We start from the raw sequence: 16953 nt of genomic DNA, 5'->3' as shown, positions 1-16953 counted from the left end.
TGCAGAGTGTACCTATTCATCCCGCAGGCCTGGTCCTGGATCTGCAGAGTGTACCTATCCATGGGTCAGCCCCTGTGTGACCTGAGATCATGACTATTTTTCTGTTGTTTTCTTATACACCAAAATATGCACATATGTAATAGTTTCATTAAGACCAAAATCAAGGTAATAAATGTGTCTGTCACCTCCAAAAACATTCTCCTAATCCCCTCTTACAAAGTATAAGACTTGACAGCTACTCTTTTTTTCTTTCTCAGCATTTTATTTGATTATTTTTCTTAAAATAGTCCAGTCAGGAGTTGCAGAGCTGGCTCAGCAGTTAAAAGCACCTCTGCTCTTATTGAGCAATTCCCAGAACCCACACGGTTCTGTAGAACTCACAACTGTCTGTAGCAGGGTTCCAGGGGATCTAACACCATCTCCTGGCCTCCACATGGTACCTTCCATACACGCAGGCAAGACACATAATAAATCTTAAACAAAAACCAAAAAAGTTTAATAGCCCTGTCTCTGGGAAGGCCTCTCTTTCATGCTCTGTCTGTCTGTCTGTCTGTCTGTCTGTCTCTCTCTCTCTCTCATGCTCTTTCTGTCTTTTGTCTCTCACTCCTCTCATGCTCTGTTTCATGCTCTGTCCTCTCTCTGTCTCTTGTCTCCCTCTCTCTCTCTCTCTCTCCCTCTCTCTCTCGTGCTCTCTCTAATGCTGTCTCTTGCCTCTGTCTCTCTCTCATGCTCTGTCTCTGTCTGTCTCTCCCATTCTCGTGCTCTGTCTCTCTCGTGCTCTGTCTCTCTATGTCTCTTCTCTCTCTGTGTCTGTTTCTCGCTCTCGTGCTCTCTCTCTCGTGCTCTGTCTCTCATGCTCTGTCTCTCTGTCTCTGTCTCTCTCTATCATTTAGGCAGCTTTCATCCAGGTTTACCTGGGGTCACAGCACTGGTTCCCTTCTAGAGCTTCCGTCATCACCAGGCACTCACACAGATGGAGACAATGGAATCCAGCTTTTGTGGCCACTGTTTCTCCAGAAGCGCCTTCATGGCTTTACAGCGAAGACACTACCGAGTTTCTAGACAGTCAGATTCAGCTACTCAGTCATGTAGACACCACCTCCTTAATTAAACTCCCATGACAGCTTTGACTAAAGAAAATTACACAGAGATCTCTTTTGTTAATTCACTAACTTAGTTTCACCTTAAATATAAGGGTGGGCGAGGCCAGTGAGGTAGCTGAGTACAAGTGCTTGCTGGGCAAACCTGCAGGCCTGATCCCCAGGCCCCATGGCCAACTTCCCAAAGCTTTCTTCTGACCTCTACAAACAAGTCACAGCACACACACACACACACACACACACACACACACACGTGCACTCTCTAAACATACCCCCTCTCTCTCTCTCACACACACACATAGACATACAGACACACAAACACACACACATACCTGATCTCTCAGTACATACATCTCATACATACACACACACACACACACACACACGCATGCATGCATGCACACACACACACACACACACATACACACACACCCCTGGTCTCTTGATACATACATCTCATACACACGAGCGCACACACACAAAATAACAAGATATAAATATACCATGTTTATGTTATGTAATATGTACTATATAATTTTTAAAGAGAAGTACTGAGTATTTGTCTCACTATAAAATTCTGAACTCCCCTCACTATTTCCATTTCTCTTTCCGGAAACATCCATAAGTCTTATCTGCTTCAAGACAGTCACAATACGGAATCCAGACTAACTAGAAAATTGCCACCCTCCTTCTTCGACCTCCTGAGTACCAGGAGGACAGGCCTGTGCTACCTTGCCCAGCCAGGGTTTTAAAAGTTAATTAATTACAGCAAATTTGTGTAAGCTTCAAGGCAAGTTACATGCAGCTAGAGCTTCTGCCTCTCTGGAGGTTGAGACAGAAAGGGCCACATGGGCTAGTAGACAGAGGCTAGCCAACTGTCTCTCTTAGGGCAGCCAACCAGCTCCCAAATAAAAATTCCAAATGCAAATGGTACCCCGCATTGGGTGCCAAATGCAGTAGGCTATCTCAGACCCCCAGTCCCCAGATCACGACACAGCGACTTATGTGCGGCCTTATCTTATGCTTGTCCCCTAGTTCTTATAACTTACATTAACCTGTTTCTCTTCATCTACGTTTTGCCTCAGGGCCATTTACCTTCCTTTCATTCTTTATGCCCTACTTTTCTGCTTCCTCTGTGTGACCGGCTGACTGGCCCCAGGCAGCTCCTTCTCTTTCTCCCTCATTCTCTCTAGAGACTAGATTCCTGCTCTAACTCTCTGAGCACCCAGGTTTTTAACCTAGCCTTTGAATCTTGAGCTTTATTAGAAAGATAAAGAATTAGTTAAAGCTACCCTTAGTGCAGCAACAGAGCCATTGTCTGGGGACCAGAATCCCCAGACTACACAGTCCCAGCAGCTGGGCTGCAGTAGTTTAAAGTGGAGCCACTGTGATGAAGGTCAAGCAGCAGTACAGAAAGGCTGTGACCACTGTGACCACATGACTGTGGACAGGTGTTTCCAGACAGGAGGGTTTCTACTGGGGACACAATGGGAGGCAGCCATCCCACTTGATTTAACAGTTTTGTTTTCTCAGTCTTCCTACTGGTATCAGAGACAGACGGCTACTTTGCCAAACTTGTCCCCAGCTTACTCCAGTCACAGGTGGCTAGGCAGCTGATGTGGGCAACAAACTGGGGTTAGCCACGATCACACCACTTCCGGACCCATACTGTCTCACCCATCCCTGCCTTCAGGATGGACAAAACTCAAGATCAATATCAGATAGACAACTACTTTAAAAAGAGCCTGACTTGGTTTCTCAGGAAATTGGGAATTGATCTACTTCAAAACCCAGCTAGAACCACTCTTGGGCATATCCACAAAAGATGCTCAATCATACCCAAGGACACTTGCTCAACTGAGTTCATACCAGTTTTATTCATAATAACCATGGTGTGGAATATTTGTTTAACTATGTAAAGATATGTTGCTGTTTTACCTTGCCTGCCTAAGGTACCTGATTGGTCTAATAAAAAGCTAAATAGCCAATAGCTAGGCAGTAGAGGGATGGGCGGGACTGGCAGGCAGAGAGAATTAAGTAAGAGGAGGAATCTAGGTTCTAGCAAAAACAAGGGAGAAAGAGAGGGAGACCAGCCAGCCAGGCAACCGCCAGACAGACAGATACAGAGTAAGCAGGGCAGTAGGACATACAGAAGGAAAGAAAGATGAAAAGCCTAAGGTAGAACACAGATAAAGAGAAACAGGTTAAAATAATTTCTAGGAGTTAGTGGGACAAGCCTAAGGTGAGGCTGAGCATTCATAACCAATAAGAAGTCTCCATGCCATGATTTGGTCCTGGTCATCTGGAAAACCTGCTGCACTGGACTACTCAGCAAACCTTGATTTAAAGAAGAGGAAAATTATTCCATTGGCTTAGAGGGTCTAGGTAATAGCCATTTTCCAGTGTATTTCAATCCCCCTAGTATCTAAACCACCTGGCCTGACTGGCCCTATGATCAGACCGATTTTTATTTTATGCAAATTCAGCATGGAAAAACATCAACATAACAAACCTCAAACTACCAGATTTCTTCTTAGAAGCATGGTTTCTTTTTTTCTTTATTGTTTGTCTGTTTTTTAGAGTTTAAATGGTATGGTTATCAGTAAATCCTTTTTCAAATAGATATCTTTAAAACCTGCTACAACTGATCCATCCTCTCTACATATCTGCTCACTATTTACATTCTGACAGATCCTTTTGTTGTTTTTTTAGGCATGTTTGTTTGTTTGCTTGTTTGTTTGGAAACAGTCTCTCTCTTATGTAGCCCGGCTATCCTCAAACTCACAGAGATCTACCTGTCCCTGCTTCCCAGTACTGGGATGAAAGACATGCCACCACACTTGGTGACAATTCCATTTTCAATTAGAAGATAATCACATGAAAAAGGAGAGAACTCGGGCTGTACTTCAGTGAATACAGATTGAGGGGGCGAGCGAGATGGAGTTCACTCGTAAACGTTACTGTTAACGATGTGTAACGTGGAGTGATGACTAAGCAGAGTTCTTCCGGAAAATGGTCTTTTTCAGAGTAATCTTTCTGTCCGTAACTACGAATTAGGATAGTTATAAATTACAAACTAATAAGTAAAAGGGTTATTCAAGTCAAGGTCCTTGAAGACCAGGTGAAGGTATTCAGGCTCTCCCATCCAGCAACAGATGAAATATTTTATCCACTGAGGATTTAAGGCAGAATGCTGCAGACAGAATCGTAGGGAAAAACAATACAAAACAGATCTTGGTCACAGTGTACAAATGCATATGCCTGGATTCCTTCCTCAACTGGTATTCTGTAGCAAAATGAAATATAAAAATTGCTTCAGAATTCTTAAATTTTACTTATTAATATGGGGAAGGAGAAGGAGACAAGGAGGGGAGAGAGGGAGAGGTAAGGGGATGCAGTGTGGAGGGGGAGGTCCCAGGAGGACTTTGGGGAGTCAGTTCTCGGTGGGCTCTGGGATCACTCAGATCGGGCTTCCACCTCACCAGCTCTCAGCTTGAATTTTACGTGCTTTTTGCTACGCCAGTAAATAAAATGAATAGTAAAGTCTACTCTAAGTTTTTCATTCATTATCACCCTTCGTATGCTTGCACTTAAAGCTGTTTTATTTTAATTATTCTGCAGGGAATGGGGGAGTGTGCACACACATATGTGCAGAGTGAGAGCTGGTGGAGGCCAGAGGCATCAGATCCTCCTGCAGCTGGAGTTTCAGGCAATTGTGGGCTCTCCAGTGTAGGTGGTGGGGCTGTCCGTGAGTCCTCTGAGAGATCAGGACATACTTTAACTCTCGCGCCCTCTCTTTAGTCCCTACATGCCTATATTTTTATTAAAAATCAGTCCCTTATCAGCGATCACCTATGCTCTCTAATATCTCTCCATGTCAGCACTATATTCATGCGCTGCACTCACTTCTGCTCCCTCCTCTGCCTGCCACTCATTTATTTTCATGCACTAAACTTATACTCTAGAAACTGCAAACCCTCCTTAAATGCCATCCAGGAATCCGGCACACTTAGCATAAAAGAGGCCAGGGTGCCAACAGTTACACTGGCTGTCTCCTCTTAGAGCTCCTGGTCAAGCTGAGGGCACCAAGACAAAGAAAGAAAAACAATTCCAACCCAAACAGGGACACAAGTCAGGGAGGACATGTATTCTCTGAACAAGGCTAGAAAACAATGGAGGACCAAGAGCAAAAAAGAATGGTATAATAGTTTTGCCCCAAGAATGCTCCTAAACATTTTGAAGGCTCCTCAGGGTCACATTCCCCACTTAAAAACAGTATGTTGATACACAGTTATTTCATAATGATGACCTAAATGAAATGGAACACTCAAACATTATCTTAAAACCAAAAGCTAGAGAGGAGTCTAAGTACCGGGCAGACACACATTTCCTTCATACCTGCCTTGTGACCCAAGTGCACAGCTGTGTTGCGTGGTACATTACATCTCACAGGCTGCGTAAACCATCACCATAACCACCCTGCATGGGCCTCAAGGGTTAAATGAACCTCATGATTATTTGACGATTGTAAGAATTACTATTGAGGAGGCTAAAGAGATAGCTCAGTGGTTAAGAGTACTTGATGTTCTTGCAGAGGACCCAAGTTTAGCTCCCAGCACCCATACTGGGAAGCTCACAACCACCTGTCACTCAAGTTCCAGAGGATCCAACACCCTCTCCTGGCTTCTTCAGGCGCATGCATGTGGTACACATACAAACAAGCAGACACACATATACACATAAAATAAAGACTTTTAAAGGAGTTAATATCTGGACTATCTAAATAGCACCTGTAGTGTCTTGATTTTATCTCTAATACATATATATAATACTCTAATATATGTATAATATATATTATTTACTACATTTTGATAAATGTTATATCTCAGTAGCTTCTGATCAATTCAAGTCAACCAAAAATAAATAGAGATTTCATACTTTTAAGTGAAATGTGCCAAGCTGTTAAATATTGAGTCTATACACAAAAATTAACATTGTAAGAACTGAAGCTTACTTGACTCTCCAGACTGAAAAGGAATTACAAAACATCTACTAACCAGGAGGCATTAAAATCATAAGTAGATCTTGATCACTGGACCTGTGTGTCCTGTACGATACACTCCAAACCATCAGTGACTTCTCTTAACCAACAATGTTTGATAGAGAGGAGTCATAGAAGAAAATGTGGAAGTAAAAAGGGTTTTAAATAGATTCCATTCAAATTGCGAAAACCCCAATCTGCACTCTGGTTCACACACACCCATCACAAACCATTACCCTAATCAAGGACCCAGCCTGAACCCACAGGATGAGAGCTCTTTTGCAACACTCTTGCCAACCACACTTCCTCAGCCTCTAGCTGGACACTTCCAGAACAAGGGTGTCAGTACTGTGGTAAGCCCAAAGTACCAGTTAGAACTGTAAAAGCCTGATAATGTTTTAAACTGTTCATTCTCCGGGGAACTGTTCTGGAGAATCCATGTTAACTTCAGGGTATGTGCTCATGTTTAACAACTACATTTCCTTGAAAAGATGGTATAGGAAGGGCTGGGGAGATGGTTCCATCCATAAAGCCTGGCAAGGAAGAGAACTTCCGTTCAACCTCCAGAAGCCCTGTGATACGGAACCAAATTCTTCCCTATGATTTCCAATAACCAGCTGTGCTTGGTGCTTAGAAACTAATCCTTTACTTTTAAATCCCATCTGGTGTGTGTGTGTGTGTGTGTATGTATATGTGTGCGCGTGCATGTGTGTGTGTGTGTGTGTGTGTGTGTGTGTGTGTGTGTGTGTGTGTGTGCATGCTTTGGGTTGTTATTGTTTTTGTTTGGTTTGGGCTTTTTTGCTGTTGGTGGTGGTGCTGGTGCTGGTTTTTTTGAGACAGGGTTTCTCTATGTAATCCTGGCTGTCCTGAAACTCGATATGCAGACCAGACTGGCCTCCAACTCACAAGATTTGCACCTACCTCTGCCCCCCAGTGATAGAACTAATAGTATAGGCCTCCACACCTGGCCCCCAGAAGATATTTTAAAACATCTCTCTAATCCCCTCCAATCTTCTCTTTTCCATATAAACTAGCACCAACCCCATTAATGGATTGGAGGACTATAGATGAGTAATAATGAAGAGCTAACCATGGTACTGGTAAGGGATTGGAAAGGGATACCTGCAGAAAGCTCAAACAGTGGGATCGGCAACATGGCAACAATGTGTCACGCAGGTATGCACACACAAGATAGAGTCCTGAATAATTCAGTAGTTTGAAATGTGGCATCTAGGAGGACAATGGTCACATCAACAGAAACAAGGAAACTAAATGGAGAAGCTAAATTAAAACAAAATCTAGTGAGGGACTGGAGACAGGGCTCAATGGTTAAGAGCACTGCCTGCTCTTGCAGAGGACCCAGGGGATTCCAGGACCCACATGGCAGCTCACTACCATCTGTAACTCTAATCCCAGGGATCCAACACCATATTTCGACCTCCATAGGCCAGGCATACATGTGGTACACAGAAACACATGCAGGCAAAACACCTATCCCCAAAAGGGACGGATGGAAGGAGGGAGGGAAGGAGGGAGGGAGGGAGGGAGGGAGGGAGGGAGGGAGGGAGGGAGGGAGGGAGGGAGGGAGGAGTTTTTAAAGTGAAATTAGACAGTGAGTTTGAAGTTTGTAACAAGAGTGGTTAAACTCTTTCCCTAGTCAACTTTCATTAGTCACTTTTGCCAAGAAAAACTTTACCGGTGTTAAAGGTAGTAACTACGTACCATTTAAACACAAAATATCATGCTCCTTCTCCAAGGCACTAAGAGAGCTAAAGCAAGCCATGAAACTCAGTCCCTGCCTTCATCCACCTTATATGCTAATGGCACACCACTGAACAGTCATGTATCACAACACAGATACAAAGTGTGACAGGTGAAGCTTAGTTCCCCTTCCCAGTGAGGGCGTTACACACAAACAGTTATTACAAGGCCAACACAGTTACAAATGTGCTGTTCAGACACAAAGACCAAGGACACACAAATGCATCTTTCTATTCTGAACATAATGCAGGGAACACAACAGAGAACACTCAGAAACTCGTTAGTGTTCTCAACAATTGTATCTATTGTTGAAAGAGTAATGCTGAAGTGAGATCACTACCCCAAAAAAGAGCACTGTTTACAACAGACACAAACACAATCACTCTGACTTACGAACAGAAATTGTCTGGGTTTTTTGGGTTTTGGCTTATTTTTTAGTCATTCTTAATTTTAAATAATATTACAGCAATTGGAAAATATACCCACAATCTTTAACCCTTACAAAGGTTAAAAAGAAAAAACCTGTAAACTACACATTCTTCAGCAGACATAAGCCCGAGTTCTCTGTAACTACACACTATGACAAGGTTTACATTATCATGTCTACTACAGTAATTTTATGGCTGACTGATTTTATAATCTATTAAAAAGTAGTTTGCTAAATTGATAACATAACCACATGGGGAAAAAGTATTTCAAATAATTTTGAATACAATACCTTTAGTGAAATATACTCTAAGGCTGTAAAATGGCCAAGTAATTTTTATCTGGTAGATTTGTTGTTGGGCACAATTAAGAACTAGTAATCTTAAAAGCTTGTGTGTGTATAGGATAGAATGGGTAAGTAGATATGTTGATATGGTTGAGAACCTCAATTCTCCCTGTAGTTAAAAAAAATAGAGAAAGAGAAAAATTGGAGACGTGAAGAGAACCCTTCAACGCTGAGCTTGAACAGAAAGTATTCTTTGATATGGTTTCTTTTCTTAAAAGCACACATGGGTGGCTGGGTAGGACCTACTTAAAATGTTTAGAAACAAAAATACCCAGTAGCATATCCAATGCCTAGGTCTTGGTTCCTAAGCATCATCTCACAGTAAACAAAGCAGGCTTTAGGGTGAAATGGCTGATTCAGATCTCCAGCAGACACTGTACCAGATGAGCACTGAGCGTCTCACAGCACGGATGTGTGGGAGAGCACTCAACAACTGATGGGAATACCCATGGGAAAGAGGAACCAGCGGAGCGATCACCACTGACCAATCTGAGATAACTTATCATCAAAAGAACACAAAACAAAAGGATGATGGGGCTAGAGAGACGGCTGGTTGTTTAAGAGCGCTGATTGCTCTTCCGGAGGACCAGGCTGGATTCCCACCACCTACGTGGTGGCTCACAACCACCTGTGACTGCAGTGTCAGGACCTCACACTCTCTTCTGGCCGTGAAGGACACTGCATGCACACGGGCAAAGACAGACAAGCAAGCAAAACACCTAGACACATAAAATTAAAAAATAAGTTCATCTAAAAGGAGAATGATGGTAGCATATTATAACACACAGAAAAAAAATAAAAATTAAGAATTCTTAGGTACATAGTACTGAGGAAAAAAAGGAAGAACACAGAGTGTGGCATCCCTTGACTACAATCCCAGCATTCAGTAGGCTGCTGTGGCTGAAGACTACACACTAAAGGACAGTGAGGGAAAGACAGGCTGTCACCAGGATGGGAAATGTCTCCTTTAAGAGGATGCCAGAGGATGAAAGGGACTAACAGACAGAAATACTGCCGAGACAGACAGCAGCACAAAGATTGACTCGGGCAAGAACTGTGAATGGCTACCAAACCATACAAAACAGCCAGGAAATAGAACAGCCACACGACTTCCAAGTATCATCTCACGGAGCAATTATTAAATGCAAACAGAAACGTTAAAGTACTATAGTATACTAATGGTGGTGTGGTTGTGGGAAAACGAGCTAATGATTAAAACCTGCATGAGGAAGTACTTGGAGCGATGCGTCACAATGGCTTCATCTTACCTTCAACTAGCTCAGTAAGAAAAAGGTGTCTATGTGTGTTTAAATACAGAGAGCGCATCCACAGTAACCAACAGAAGCTCAAACGAGGGCTAGTGCTGAGGGCTAGCGATCTAAGTTTGGGCTGGAAGGAAAGTTGGAAACTGGCCGGAGAGCAGTTGACCTCAGAGCAGCTTAACTACTTCCTCCTCTACCCAGACGGGCTAACAGGAGTGCAACATTCTAAAGTTCACTAAGATTAAAGAAAGAAGTGACAATTCTAACAACTGATAAGTAACCACTGCCAACTAACTCTGTGTGTGTTCTGATCCACCTGGAGTCTCCCAGACTCGCCTGAGGACTCTGTGCTAACTCATCCCGGGACCACAATGACCACAACAAGCTAAGCTAGATGATGTTTTCTCCCAAGCCAAACACAGCTATCAGGCAATACAACTAAAGCACTGTTACCCAAGTCAGATGACCTCAGAGTCTGCTTCCTAACTACAGTCACCGGAACTTCGCACCAGGGAGGGACACTGGGGAGCCTGCGCACGCGCACTGTCTCTTCTGATCCTCATGACAAGGATAAAGTGAGTTCTCCCATTCTCAGTGTCTACGTTGCTTTGCATAACTCTGTGTGTCTGTATTCCAGAAAGTAACAAGACACCCTGAATTCAGACATCCTGACTTCAGAGTCCAGCTACTTGGTCAGAGACTCTAATTATTACCACTGTGAAATACGAATCTAAACTGACCCATCAGAAATCACACAAGTGAGGGAAGCCAAAGGAAAGTAGAATGTCTGCATTCCTCTATGTACATTTGTATTAATATAGGAGCCAAGTAAGCAAAGTTAGAATTTAGCCAGATGCCCTATTTACTGCCAAATCTCAAGCCAAAAAAAAAATTGTTATTTAATAAAGTATCACTCAGTGTCTTAATTAGGGTTTTATTGCTATAAAGAAACACCATGACCACGCAACTTTTGTAAAGGGAAACATATATCGGGGCCGGCTTACATTCAGAGGTTTTATGCATTATCATCATGGTAGGAAGCATGACGGCACACAGGCAGACGTGGTGCTGGAGAGAGAGGTAGCTGCAAGTTCTACATTTGGATCCACAGGCAACAGGCAGAGAGGGAAACACTGGTCCTGACTTGAGCATTTGAAGTCTCAAAGCCCACCCCCAATGACACACTTCCTCCAACAAGGCCACAGCTACTCTAAAGGCCACACGTCCTACTTCTTTCAAATGATGCCGCTTTCTAGGAGCCTATGGCAGAGATCATTTCCATTCACACCACCACACTCAGCTACACTGTCGTGAACAGTGTCATAGTCACATGTAGACTCAGAAGAGATGCCAACACATTTTCAGATGCTCTCACTTGCAGCTCCACCCCTCTGCATTCAAGAATAAAAACCCACCGAAAGAATCTGAGTGATAGTCCATTATTCAAATATAAGGAACTCAAGAGGCAGAGGCAGGTGGATCTCCACGGGTTTGAGGCCATTCTGGTCTACACAGTGAGTTCCAGGCCTGACTACATAATGACATACTGTCTTATATACAAACACACACACACACACATTAAAGTAATGATACACAAGAAAAAATATAAATTTTATATATTAACATAAATTAATTATAAATTAATAACATAATTAATAATGAAAATTAATCTTTACTAGCACTGCCACAACAAAAATACTAATAAAAAGGTTTATCCCTGGAAACCTGATCTTTAAATGTTCTCTGTCTCAAAGCATGCAGCACAACCCATCCAGCTATGAGACCTTTGTCTCTTAACTACCTGGGTGGTCACGTCTTCTCCCTCGCCTCTCACATCCGTCCACGGCTGCCTTTACCGCCACCTCCTCCAGACAGTCTCACCCCACATGTTGGGTTCTACCACTCTCCCGGCTTCACTCTTCCCCTCTATATTTCTTCCTCGGAAAAAAAAAGAGCATCAAGTCCTTTTGTAATAGCATTTGACACAGCTGACTTCAAATGTGACTACCTGGTATAGATCTGCCTTCTCTAGTACACAGAAAAGTCTGCTGTAATGGACTATTTTACTCACTGTGCTGGCTGGTTTTATGACAACTTGATACAAGCTAGAGCTATCTGAAAGGAGGGAATCTCAATTGAGAAAAAGCCCTCCATAAAATGCAGCTGTAGGTCATTTCTTAATTAGAGATCAAGGGAGGAGGGCCTAGCCCTTTGTGGGTTGTGCCATCCCTGGGCTGTCGTCCTGGGTTTTAAAAGACAGCAGGCTGAGCAAGTCATGATGAGCAAGCCACCTGCATCCCTCTGCATCTGCATCAGTTCCTGCCTTTAGGTTCCTGCCCTGTTTGAGTCCCTGTCCTGACTTCTTTTAATGATGAACTACAATGTAAATGTGGAAGCCACGCAAACCCTTTCCTCCAATATTGCTTTTGGTCATGGTGTTTCATCACAGCAACAGAAACCCTGACAAGGACACTCGCTACTTTATCTGTGGGACCTACAGGAATCCCTAGTTAACAAATAAAAGTTACGTGTGAGGTAAAGATTACAAATGGATTCGTAAACAGTCCTAAAAATAAAAATTAGTTATAAGACTCAATTGGCAACATGAGGAGTACCTACTGACATAAATTCTGGTAACAGAATTTTGCAACTTACTCTGACACTGAAATACATCATATAGTTGACAATTTTGGCCTGTTTAACTGGCAGTAACTCATAAGATAGTAGTGAATTTTGAAAGTTTTTTAATCCTATGATTTGATTTAAAAAAAAAAAAGACAGGTGTATCTACAGGTCATCTACCTGCTCTGCTTCCTTCAAACCTAACAGCTCTATAAGCTACGAGCCCACGCCACAGATCAATAGCAAAAACCTGCCAAGGGTTCCTTCACTAACGGCGCTCAAACCCCTTCCATTCTTAAACTCAGGATCTATGAAACTCAGTTGCTTCAGTCCGAAGTGACCATCGGTTCAGCCAATGCAGGCATTGTATACCTGCTAAGTGCACTACACTGCCCACACAGAACCGTCCACGAGTGTCTCCCTAATCTCGAGCCTCCACAGTTCAGCTTCAGGAACCTGTGGTTCACTTTGTGCTTCCCCCTGGAATTGCTTTCCTCACACCATAGAAGGTACAGAGGAAATCACATCAGGCGGTGATAGGTGATAGGCAGACGATAAATACATATAAAATAGGTACATGGAAGTACAGATAGATGATAGATGATAAGCACAGATGAATAGGTATAAAATAGATAGATATGGGCAGATATAAAATGGCTGCTTTGCACATATTTACCGAGTTAACGCTCTATGTACTCCAAGATAAAGAACAAATCTTTGCCCCTTTAATGTATCAGGAAGCATCAAAAAGAAGTGGACTTAAACTCCTCGAGTGTTAGTGTCCTCATTTGCAGAAATATCAATAATAACTGCTCACTGAGTTCACATAATGTGGAGACGATGTTTTGAAATTATATAGTACAGAGATGAGTCCTGAAAGCAGGGCGTTCTGATCAACAAATGCCATGATTTCTTTAAACAGGAAGAATCCAATAAATGCCTAGGAAATGACTAAAATCTCAGGAAAAGGTCATCTTGAAACTCAAAACTCTCAGAAAAAAAATATATATATATAAAATAGTTATGTAACTTACCTTTTTTTCCAATAAAGAATTCCATGAATAATTAATTCTGAAAATAAAAATGTTGGGTTTTGTTTGTCTGAAGAGGTCACATGTTTGTTGGGTGGTTTAGGATTTTTTTGTTTGTTATGTTTTTTGGGACAGACCCACTGTATGGCCCAAGCTGACCTAGAACAAACTTAGGCACCCTAGCCTGGCCTCAAAATCACAGAACTCCTCCTGCATCAGCCTCCTGAGCACTGGAATTATAGGCATGCACCAATTCTAAAATATTATACATTTATAGTCTTAACCATAGCAGAAAACATTTCAGATTAATTAGGAATATTCCCAACCTGGAAGGGTATGTTTCAATTTTGCTGATAGTTACGTACTATATCCCTTAAAGAATGACACAGGAGGGGCTGGAGAGATGGCTCAGAGGTTAAGAGCACTGACTGCTGTTCCAGAGGTCCTGAGTTCAATTCCCAGCAACCCACATGGTGGCTCACAGCCATCTGTAATGAGATCTGGCGCGCTCTTCTGGCCTGCAGGCATACATGGAGGCTGAACACTGTGTACATAATAAATAAATAAATCTTTAAAAAAAAAAAAAAGAGTGTGACAGGGGACATACGCCTCTAAACCCAGCACTCTGACCCTGAAATGGGAAGACTGATGGAGGAGCCAGCCCAGGCAGCATGGTGAGACTGTTTTTCAAAAAGAAAGAAAACTACCTATCAGAAATTCTGTAACACAGTAATTATAAGGGGAGCCGCAAAAGTCACTTAAATTGCAGGGTTCCCAGAAAACAAGAGACAAAATATCTGGGTAACATAGCAATACAAAAATGTTGAACCAAGCTATCAGACTACACAGAACAAGCAAAGCTTCCAAACAGTTTTCAGTACATCTTCATCCAAGCTAGAGAGTTGGCTCAGTGGCTAAGAGCACTGGCTATTCTTGTAGAGGACCTCAGTTGGATTCCCAGCACCCACATGGGGGCTCACAACCATCTGTAACTCCAGTCCCAAGGGTTCTGACGCCCTCTTCTGACTTCAAGGGGCACCAGGCATACACATGGTGAACAGACACATGTAGAAAAACACACAAAGAAATAAAAATATTCTTTTTAAATATGTATGCATCCCATTTTATAGAAACAGCATCAATTAAGTGGCCTCTAGCCACTTAAATTATACAGTCCCTCACATTGCCCAGTTTTTAACTTCAGTTCTCAAAATCTTAAAGCAGGTGAACCAGTCAATTAGCTACTGACATTGGACTAATTAGGACTCTTCCCTGTCTGGGCTTTAAAATTTGAAACTCAGAAAATACAGAGACTATACATTTCAAAAGTCTTTCCAGCCCCTCTGGGTACTTTCCAAGACTCATAATCTATAAATTACAAGCAGCTGGCAGGAAAGATCACTCCTTTATGTCAGGTGACACAAAATCAATCCAAAACTGCACGGGAATGCCGGGTCAGAAACGGTAAACAAACAGAAAATCCCCACCTAAGTAATTCAAATATTAAAAAGCCATAAGGCGATGTATTCTTAACTCCAAGGAAGCACTGAACGCCATGTGGGAAAGCAATCACTAAAAAACAAAAATGTAAGACAAAGAAACCCTGAGAAACATAAACTCAAGCAAAGTCATGGTGAGCGAGTCATCACCTAGAAGATTGGTATAGTGAGTTACCAACTTCAAAAAGCCTCGTGTGAGAGTGAGAAACGCCAAACTAGTGAAGTCAACAGAGAGTGGTACAGATCGGAGTTACAAACACTCCCAAAGGGGTAATGGGGCTATAGACGGGCAGATTGAGATCTAACATTTCACACTCGCACTTTTTTCTTTTAAATGGAAAGAACCTGGGGAAGTAAGACCAGTGGCTTAAGGAAGAGTCAGTGGGATGAGGTGGCTAGGGAATAAAACAGCTCCTGGTCTGGCCAAGAAGGATAGAACAGCTGGCCAGTGGAAGGCTTACAGTTCAAAGTGAGAGGGGGAACTGGGAGATGATCCGCAAGAGAAAGAAGAATCGAAAGAAGCTCCGACACCCTCCAGGAACCCAGACAGTTGGCCAGGGTCTGCACCACGGGCAGGGCCCCGGAGAACCGGCCATTCGGAGACTACAAACACCAAGCTCCAACCTTCTCCACTCCGCCAGACTCAAGCCGACCCCTCGGCGACACAGGACTGGATAATAGTACAGCTGCACAGGAGTTCCCACACCAGGGCACGCTCCGGCTCCAGCAGCCACGGCGAGCAGCGCGTATGCACCGCGGGACGTACCGGGCAGGGCCCTGTGCGGCCACCGTAGCACTGGACGCCGACGCCTCCGCAGGCCGCGATCCTGCCGGCAGCCTTGTCCCAGGCTCTAAGTACCCGGGCTGCAAGCTCAGAGCTCAGGGTTGTGCATCTGTGAGCGGCAGCCCCGTGTTAGGATCTACAGCTGTCCCCCGCAGCTGTAACTGCTGTATTTAAACTACCATCTGTCGCGCACCGCGAGCGTCTGCGGCCTCGGGACTACAAGATCCAGCATGCATAGAGCTCTGGGTCCTTATGACCAAACCTTGGATAAAAATACTCAGATCTCTACACCAAGGCAAATTGTGGTTAGAGGTGCAGATTATATCCTGGTGGAGCATCTAGGGACGTGTGCGTTGTTTTCACTTTCAGATTCTTGTCAGGAATTGAAATACAGGATCTTGCTCTTAAGAAATGTGGAGAGAAATACCAAATAATGACAAAATGTAATTCTACTAATATGTCGTTTTCAGGAACGCAGACTGTTGGAGCAATGCAAAAGAAATAAGAGTAGGAACTAGAAGGGGGGGAGTCTTTGCTAGCCAATAGCTGGACCGCAAGAGAATGAAGGGAAAACATACAAAATATGTTCTGTTTTTAGCTGTGTTTCACGATTATAATTCGATAATGTTTGGTTTTAAGACAGACTCTCGCAATTCAGCCAAGCTCGCCCAGAACTTGTGATCTTTTCTCAGCCCTCTAGTGCTGGAATAAGAGACCTGTACTATGACACTGGGAAAATTATTTTAAATGTTCTTATGAAAACAGCCTGGAGTTATTAGATTGATATATTCACCATTCACATGGGACAGTCAAATAATCACGGGAGGGGTGTGGCAAGACAACCAATGGAAGATTTATTAGCATAGATAACTAAGTATCTGCTCCCTTATCTACTTGGATAGTCTATTTCCTATTTGGAGCTGCTGAGCACTTTCTGATGACTTAGAGGAGGTAGCATGTCTGTATCTCACAAGCTATCCCGAGGCCTTTTTTTTTTTTTTTTTTTTTTTTTTTTTTTTTTTTTTTGTGGTTTTTATGGGACAAGTTTCTCTTCGTCTTCTCCAAAGGTAGGATTAGAATT

At 43.0% G+C, this 16953-nt stretch overlaps 1 protein-coding gene across 5 annotated transcripts in view; it reads right to left on the bottom strand.

Annotated features, from left to right (window-relative positions):
* The window catches only part of Atg4c (autophagy related 4C cysteine peptidase), a 66284-nt gene extending 50358 nt beyond the window's left edge, over positions 1–15926 (bottom strand). For 2 of the 5 annotated variants that reach the window (XM_026782217.1, XM_005353452.2), the window contains exon 1: positions 15713–15847. The gene's annotated coding sequence lies outside the window, so the exon portion shown is untranslated. The other 3 variants (XM_026782218.1, XM_026782215.1, XM_026782216.1) reach the window with 3 other exon arrangements.
* Between the last annotated feature and the right edge of the window lie 1027 nt (positions 15927–16953).

Source organism: Microtus ochrogaster, chromosome 10 (assembly GCF_000317375.1).
Source record: "Microtus ochrogaster isolate Prairie Vole_2 chromosome 10, MicOch1.0, whole genome shotgun sequence".
Taxonomy (NCBI): Eukaryota; Metazoa; Chordata; class Mammalia; order Rodentia; family Cricetidae; genus Microtus; species Microtus ochrogaster.
The sequence above is the reverse complement of the archived record's forward strand: the minus strand, read 5'-3'. Positions and strand labels throughout refer to the sequence as shown.